The sequence below is a fragment of the Hylaeus anthracinus genome, unplaced genomic scaffold (assembly GCF_026225885.1).
Source record: "Hylaeus anthracinus isolate JK02 unplaced genomic scaffold, UHH_iyHylAnth1.0_haploid 11981, whole genome shotgun sequence".
NCBI lineage: Eukaryota > Metazoa > Arthropoda > Insecta > Hymenoptera > Colletidae > Hylaeus > Hylaeus anthracinus.
The window spans coordinates 8430516-8439858 of NW_026534329.1; the positions used below are offsets into that span (position 1 = coordinate 8430516).

General features: G+C 32.5%; 1 protein-coding gene across 5 annotated transcripts in view; it reads right to left on the reverse strand.

Moving 5' to 3' along the window:
- The window catches only part of LOC128885336 (putative phosphatidate phosphatase), a 79681-nt gene that overhangs the window by 18989 nt on the left and 51349 nt on the right, over nucleotides 1-9343 (reverse strand). The window lies entirely within an intron of this gene.

Sequence of the window (9343 nt, forward strand, 5' to 3'; positions counted from 1 at the left end):
AAGGAAAATTATTTTCACAACTGCTCCATGAAGTAACGACATTGCAAGTACATATTGTAATAGATCTGTAATTACTATTGGAATCATGGAATGTATAAACGAAGAACCAATTGTGAAGAATTAGAAAAGTATTTTCACCACTGCTCCATGAAGTAAGTACATTGCAAATAAATTGAAGTTGATCATCAATTACTATTTAAAACGTGGAATGAATAAACAAAGAAATATATGAAGAAATGTATTATATAATTATTTTCACAACTGCTAAATGAAATAAAAATAGCAAATAAAATGCAGGTAAAGGTTTTCATTAGCTTCTTAAACAATAGCTTGTGATAGTTTATTTTAGGACACCTTGTATACGATGAATGATATCAGAACGACTAATTGTTCCAAGTTCTCCAAATCAAAGTGATTTGGAATAATAAGGATCTCGATAATGCTTCCACTCATGGAGCTGGATTTAAAATTAATTCGTCGTAAAGATATGTAACGGACGGCAATAAAAAGCCTCGAACGGATCTTAGGAACGTCGTAATTTCTGTTTCCGCGTATCCGGCATAGATTACTCTCGGTGGTTTCTGTGGCGTATGTCGTGAAAGAAGTATAGGATCTTTCGATAAAAGCTATAGAAAATTCTTTTGTAAATGAAGTTCACTCTAAAGAAATTCAGCAGAACAAATAAAATTTTTTGAGAATCTTCAAATATTATCATGTTGTATTTATATAATAACGACAGGAATTTAAAAGAAGGATCAGAGTTAATATAGTGATTCGATTCATTAACGAAAATAAAACACATAGAATATATAAAATAAAATAAATATAACACAGAAGTTGCAAATAATATATAGATGATATTAATTTTCTGTGCCTATTTCATCTTCCGAAAAATTTCAGAGAATTACTTTCTATATGTTTTATGTATGGTTCCATAAGATCTACAACGAAAAAAAGTTTCAATCCAGAACGTTCATTATTAAGAGAGCTACGAATTTTTCAAGATTTGGCAACTGTTTACATATCTTTCCGCTAAAAAATACTAAAAAATAAACACTTCAGATACATTTTTCGCTAACTCCTATAGTTTCCAAGAAATTCTACTGGGCAGTTTAAAATGGTCCACCCTGTATACTGTATGCACGTTTTCTATATTATTGTACGTCATAAATACTTAAAATTCGCAGTCTACTTACGGAGAGTCTTCTAATCAAATTATCTGTTTTAAAATTGACTTCATAAAACACTGTTCGTTCGAGTTTGGAACGTTGCATTATGCTATTTTAATGCTCTTAAGCTGTTGCATTATGAAACGTTGGTTGGAGCTCGTTTAGAATACATTTCTTATTATCTGTCTTCCTACTTACATATTCCGAGTATGTAGTAATACATTACAGCGCTAGACAGGGCGCAGCATAATTTCCTCAGATTTACATCCCGCGAAGAACACAATAGCGTGTCCTACTTCGATCACAAGTACGCTCCAATATTAAGCATGCTTAAGAACATCGACGGATCTCAGAATACTAATAGATTTAACCTTTCTTTTTAAGATCATCAATGGCCAGATCGGATGTTCACCCTTATTAAGACTTATTAACTTTCACGTGCCATGTAAACACTTAAGGAGAAATCCAATTTCCACGTCTTCCTCGGTATTCTCTTTATGAGAATAAGTATAGGTCTGGCGGTCCAATTAATCGTGCTATCTTCTCGGTCTGTAATTATGAGAGCAACCTTTTTTTTTTTTCTTTCATCTCGATTCTCCGCAATTCTTCAAGAATATATTAAAGGGAGTGGTCTCGTATTAATTTTAATATTAAAATTACTTGATTGATTATGTAATCTTGCGTAGAAGGTGTCCTACATAAAATGTTATTAAGCGTTTTTTAACAACTGATAAAGCAATTTTTCAAAGACGTATTAAAGGAAGTACTCTCGTATTAACTTTAATATTAAAATTACTTGATTAAATACGTCATTTCGTTTTGTAGGTGTTCTATGTAAAATGGTATTAGTTGTTTTCTTAGTAACTGGTGAAGACTAATAATTACTTCATTTTTGTTGCAATTAATTCGCACAGGGGGTTAATATTTTAGGGTGCAAGAACATTTTCCAGAAAGTCAAATGTTAAGTGTTTTTCGTGAACTTTTTTTTGTAATGAAAAATTTACGTAATTTTTTTCTTTTTTTAACATTAAGAATATTTTAGGTATGTTTTAAAGTACATTTGGTGATTTTTGCAATTCATTTCACAGAGAAATTTTTGAGATATCGCGTTTTTGTTTAAACTACTTTGGTTTTCGATTTTAATGAATTACATCGTACTCGATAATCGCGTGTTTAATAATTGTTGTTTTGTTTTTAAATGGTTTATAATCTTGGTTTTTACAACGTATCAAATTTTCAGCGAGTTCCTCCGTTGCATATTCGATTGAAATTGGAAAAATTCCAAATGATTCGAGAAATATAGTTTCGAACCAACAAACATAACATATCAAATACTCCTGTGGAAAATGAATCGAAAAAATTACCAAATATGCTTCTGAAACATACCTAAAATATTCTCAGAGTTAAACAAAAATTAAGTAAATTTTTCATTGATAAAAATGTGCACGAGGAACACTTTAATATTAGGTAGACTGGAAAGTAATATCGTCTTTTCTGCATTAAATTCAAACAAATTTTCAATAAATTTCTATTTTTAATCAATTACGTAATCGCCCTCGTTATCGACAGCCTTTTTGCCATCTAGTGTTCAAATTTTCAATGCCAGATCGATAAAAATCAACGAGCTGATGAGTACTTTAAACAAGTATTTAAAATTGCAAAAACGACATTAACTTCCAGTCCACCTAATATTTGGTCTTCTTACGTGGTTTTCCCCTTTAAAGAAATATACGCTAGCAGTATGCGACGAGGGGTGAACGAATGCATACGCGAATGGTTAATGCTGTTGCATTGTAGCTACAGTGACAATGCCAGGGGTGTGTTCATGGCAATTCGTCCGTGTAATAGTGTTTCCGTTGCCGAGGGAGCTCCTTGATTCGGATCGAATCCCGTCCGTGCGAATCGCCACTGCACGAGTCCTTTCTTCATTGTCATTTGCTGCTACCGGTGGCCCTTTTTGCTCGTATCCGTTAAAACCGGCTCGAGGTACTGCCACGGCAAAAAAATCAACGAAATTCCATTGCGAACAAAGCGCGGACGTAAGACCGCCAACGTACCCCTCGATTGGAATTGGACGAACGAGGACCACGGCCACGATTGCCTCGGAGAGCCCATAATGGAAGACAATTATCGATTCATTTCGCAGTCATTATTGACTCCATTTCGTAGAAGGGGAAGGGAATTATTGGTTCACTATTTTGGGATCGGATAAAAGAGAATTGTATAGGAACTGCTCTTGCAGCTAACAGGGAACTCGTTTCCAACGAGAAATGTTTTCGAAATAATATTTGTGCAGCAAAGGTTACTGGGTTACATAATGTGTACGACGTTTTACTTTTAGTTACGTTTTAATGATGTACGAAAATATTGGAAAGCATGTTACATAGAAGAGACTACTGGTATACACTCCGGGACAAAAAGATAGCACGCCTTATATTTTCCCATATTTTGTGTTAAAAGCTGATTAAGATACATATTTTCTTTTACTGATAACTCAGAGCATGTCTGTGTATACAATTTACGAAATATCGTCCACAACATATACTTCGACAGGATTCTAACACAAAAAATGTAATCATTATTGTTCGCAAGCGGGACAAAATGATAGCACATGTAGTAAATCTACGCTTTCCAGTTACACTGAAGCTCGCAAATTGCGAACATCAGCCCCGGAACATAGTTAATAAAGTCCGTGATATTATTTCGTGTTGTGTATTTGTTCAAAAAAGGCGAACTATTATGCAATAATGGTTCTGAGATAGAGATTGAACGCGTGTGAAATTGACACTATAATAAAATTGAAAGAAGAACAATATGCAGTGACAAAAGTAGCAAGAATTATGAATAGAAGTCGAAAAGTAATAATGAACTTCTTGGAAAATCCGGAAAATTATGGTAAAAAGAAGAGTTGTGGACGTTCGCGAAGTCTAAATGCTCGGGAACGACGTGCAATACTAAGAGCAACATCAAATTCTAAGATGACTGCAAGGCAAATAGCTCAAAGTGTTGGTGGAGACACTAATATAAAGAATGTGAGACGTGTTTTACAAAACTGCAAATACATAACACGAAGAAAATTGAAGAAAAAGCCTTGGTTAACTGTGCAACGTAAGATGAATCGATTACACTTTGCGGAAAAGAATATTCATATACGAAAGAAATGGCGAAGAATAATATTTACGGATGAAAAGAGGTTTAACTTAGATGGACCTGATGGCCTGAGTTACTATTTGCACGATATGCGAAAAGTGGAACAATTTTTGAGTCGTCGGCAAATGGGAGGTGGTGGTGTGATGATTTGGTGCGGTATCGGGTACTATGGTAAAATGGAAATCAAATTTATAACTGGAAAAATGAATAGCAAAATGTACTTGGAAATGATTAAGGAATAAATAAACACTTATGCCACCAGAATTGTTGGAAAGAAGTTTATTTTTCAGCAGGATAATGCCGCAGTACACGCTGGAAAAGTAGTAAAAGAATACTTTTCTCGAGAAAAAATTCGCGTTTTGGATTGGCCAGCAAGGTCACCCGACCTTAACATTATTGAAAATTGTTGGGGAAATCTTGCCCGAGCTGTATATGGAAATGGCAGACAATTTGGAAATATTGCCGAATTAAAACAATGTATTCAAGATGAGTGGGAGCAATTAAAGCAAAAAACTATTAAAAAACTCCATAAATCTTTGCCAAAGAGAATGATGGCTGTTATTAAATGTAAAGGAGGAGCCATAAGATATTATGCATTAAATATCATTCGTTGATTTATTGTTATACACAATTTTAAGTTAAATGTGTTAATGTGCTATCATTTTCTCCCACTATATTTCCTTAAAAATTCTTTTTTTTTTTTGTTTTAATAAAGTTGTATAGACTGGCGAAATTCAATCCAATTTTATTTGTATATGTTTATAGAGGTATTTAGTAAGAATGTATAAAAACAAAACCTTGGTTTTAATGTTAAATAAATAAAAATGATGTTAATTTTAAAGTGTGCCATCTTTTTGTCCCGGAGTGTATATCACGAGATGGTGCACGCACGCTGCCAACGAGAAAAAAGAAACATTCTAGTATATGTACATGTGACGAACAATATGTGACAACAATTTGACACGTGTTTTTTTTTCTTTTTTTTTCATTTTTCCCTGATTTATTACTCAAGAGGTTCTGACTCAGAAATTCTGAACCACCCTTTTCAAGGTATTACAACATTTTTGGGACACCCTGTATAATTTATATACAGCTACGTGACCATGCGAGTAGAAATTCATGCGATACTATCAGGAGTAGAAAGGAATTTCGTGCCTTTATATTCAATCGTTTATACCATTAGTTTAAATAGAAATATCTACTTGTAATTTCGTTACATTCAAATATAATAAAAATCTTCCAAGTCCTCAACTTAGTCTCTATGAAACCATCTATCTATCTATATAGGTAGATAAATAACCTAAGTATCGACCTAATGGGCGCAATAAGTGGACAGAGTTCAATACTAGTATATATCACAATGTGAGGTAGATTTCTATCGTAGAAAACGTGTGTCAGCGTGGAAATTGTTATAAATAATCATGTATCAATCATTTGTATCCATAATACAATCTTTATCTTTAAACAATCATACAGACAACACGGCAAAAAGTATCCTGAGCTCTCAACATATTTGGATACATTATTTGTCATATTTTAAGAAACTTATACGTTCTCTTGCAAATATTTGCAACGTTCGGTTTTATATAATTTTTAATAAGGGACCGTACTGTTGGTGTAGGGTCGCAATTGGAAGTTAAAAATTTTGATTTAATTGATTTATGGATTTCTATACAAATTATTTCTCACATCCTCGGCCAAAATGAAGCATATTTTGTTAAATAACATATGGGTGCAACTTCTATTATTTATGAAACAAAAATTCCTAAAGAATTCGAAATATAGTCCACTAAAGCGACAATTTTACAATATTACATCATTTTCCTGTATGATAATCATAAACTCATACATACCGTTGGATTCAGACTAAAAAAACGCTTTTACTAATCCAGAAAGAAATCAAAATTTTCAAAAATTTCGAGGCGGGGGGGTAATTTAAAAAAAAAATTTGTTTTTTTTTTTTTTGTAGATTTGTTGGTATTGGTTTATAGGCCTCTAAGAACAGTGTACTGTTTGCTTGAACATTTCTTTGAAATCTCTAATGGTTTCCGAGCAAAATTAAAGGGGGGCCGCTTGGATAAAAGGGTTAATTTCTCCCTCAAAACGCAAAATTCGCACGTACTGAGGATGGTGTAATTCATAAGAAGGCCCCAAAAACAAGTATACAAAGTTTCATCAAAATCGGGGTTTGTTAATTTTTTGTTAAATTTGTTGATTTTGTTGTGATTTTATTAATCTTTTTGGTTAATTTTAATTTTTCTGTGAATAAATAGGAATATATTTATATTAGTAATGAGATTTTGATTTTTGTCCAGAATTTTGATATCTGTCCGGACTGTGCGTCGCTGTTCTGAGGTAATAAGAAAAAAGAGAGGCCCAACGAAATGTTAATATGTTATTGTGAATATGTTGTTTATATTATAAAATAAAATACTTTTGATAAATAATTCTGTCGTTCCCTATTTAGATGCTCTCCAAAAATGTCCTTACTTCAAGTCTCCTATTTTTTTTTTTATTAATTAAACGGCGTTAGCAATTAAAACTATACGGCATTGTAAAGCTTAGGAAATGTACTTCTGAAGTATGAAAAGATTAAAGGAGAAATATCAATCGGGACTGCAGAACAACGTCTTACATGTTAACAAAACATTTTCCCTATTTATATGCTCGCCACTGTATCTATATGCTGGAAGTTCATTAGCCAACAAATTTTGCTCATTCTTTTTCATTTAACAGATTACAAGTGTCCTTGGTAATTATCGGGTTGTCCAGAAAGTTCGTGCCAATTTTTAAGAAAAATTCAAAGAAACATTTGAATTTTGATATATATTTATTGAATTATATATGTACCATTTTGTTCCACACCCTTTCCGTCTTTTAAGGGATGTACACATGTTATTTCTTTTCAAACGTTACAATATATTCAGACCTGTGCCACCTATCAACGATCGGCACGGACTTTCCAGACAAACCAATATAATAATTATCTGAGTATAATAATAAAGCAAAGTCTCATGGCTACTAAAGTTTGTACAGCTGCATTGCAATGGCCATCGGGTTAAGACTTTGGTTCCGTGTATAGATACATCGCAATAGAGATCATGTTATGAACTTCAATGGACTAAAGTGACGAATAAATTTATCTGTTTCAATTACAGTTATGAATGATTGAAGTCAAAGGCGCAGAGATTAATATCTGCGCCTAATCATACGCCTAACATCTACAAGCAAGATTAGAACCGCCGACGTCTACGATACGTTTATAGCTAGAAACTATTAGAGAAGAAAGTAAGGGACAACGAGGGCAGTCGTTCCATTTCATCAATTTTAATGTTACATTCCGCGTTCCGCAATTGCGTCTGCAATTGTTAACGTCACGCGATCCAACGTTTTGCGATCCGAGATGTATAAGCAGGTCCTCGAGATACTTGACTCGCAAGAATCTCCAACGAAGAATTAAATCTCTAGACGATATTCCAAGAGATATAAATTCGCCATCTCATGCAAGGCGTATGTCGTATCGAAAGTTTTCCATTTTCCTTTTTTTTTTTTCTTTTGGTATAAATGGAAAAATTCTCTGGTAACAAGATTTAAATAATTAAGTTAATATCAGATATTTTCGAATAATACTGCGATATTTTCAACAAAAATTGCGATAAATGCACTGAGAGATACGTTCTTCCGAATGTTCTTAAACTTAGTATTAGAAAAATTGGTTGTTTGTCTAAAAACAATTTTCTAATACGCACTTCTTTCGGATCGTCCATTACATCGCTAACAATCGTACGTTTAATGTAATTTGACGTCTGTTTTTAACATCGATGCTAATTAAACTTCCAATATTTCCTTGACTTATCGCGAGTTCCATTTAAATATTATAAAAGAAGAGTTGAAGAAATGTGGTCTATTTTTATCATCGATACCAATGATATTTTTAATGACATTTCCCTGACTAATCTTGAATTTTATTTAAATAAAAGGAATAGCGAAGAGATGACGTCTGTTTTTAACATCGATGCTAATTAAACTTCCAATATTTCCTTGACTTATCGCGAGTTCCATTTAAATATTATAAAAGGAGAGTTGAAGAAATGTGGTCTATTTTTATCATCGATACCAATGATATTTTTAATGACATTTCCCTGACTAATCTTGAATTTTATTTAAATAAAAGGAATAACGAAAAGATGACATTTGTTTTTAACATCGATGACTAATTATACCTAACGCCGTTTCCGAGAACCGTCTCGAATTTCATTTAAATATTATAAAAGCAGTTTTGTAATAGATTAAATAAAAATATTTTTAGTGTTTATCACATTCAGATGCTTCGTAGTGTGCTTTGTATAAGTTGCAACAAAGTTTCCATCGTGCAAAATGTTAATTTTATTTTATAATATTACGATGGTTTCTACGTGAACCTTTTATTTTTTAATAGGGATCAAGTGTCGAGTATCGAATAATGTGTACCAACTATTAAGTATCGGACATCGTGTATCAAGTATTGAGTATCGAGTATTGAATATCGAGCATCGAGTAACAAGTATCAAGTATCGAATATCAAGTACCAACTATTGAGTATCGTGTATCACGTATCAAGTATTTAATATCGAATGTCGAGTATCAACTATTAAGTACTAAGTATCGTGTATCAAGTAACAATTAATAAGTATCGAATGTCGAGTATTAACTATTAAGTATTATATATCGAGTAGCAAGTATTGAGTATCGTGTGTCAAGTATTTAGTATCGAATAATGTGTATTAACTATTCAGTATTAATCATCGACTACCAAGCATCAAATATTGTGTATCAAGTACCAATTATTTAGTACCGAATATAATATTGAGTCTTGAACTATTAAGTGTTAAATATAGAGTAGTAAGTATTAAGTATCGAATAATGAGTAATAACTATTTAGTATTACATATCAAATTCCGAGTATCAACCGAATATTAAGTATTAAATATTGAGTGCCAAGTATCAAGTATCAAGTATCAAGTATCAAGTATCAAGTATCAAGT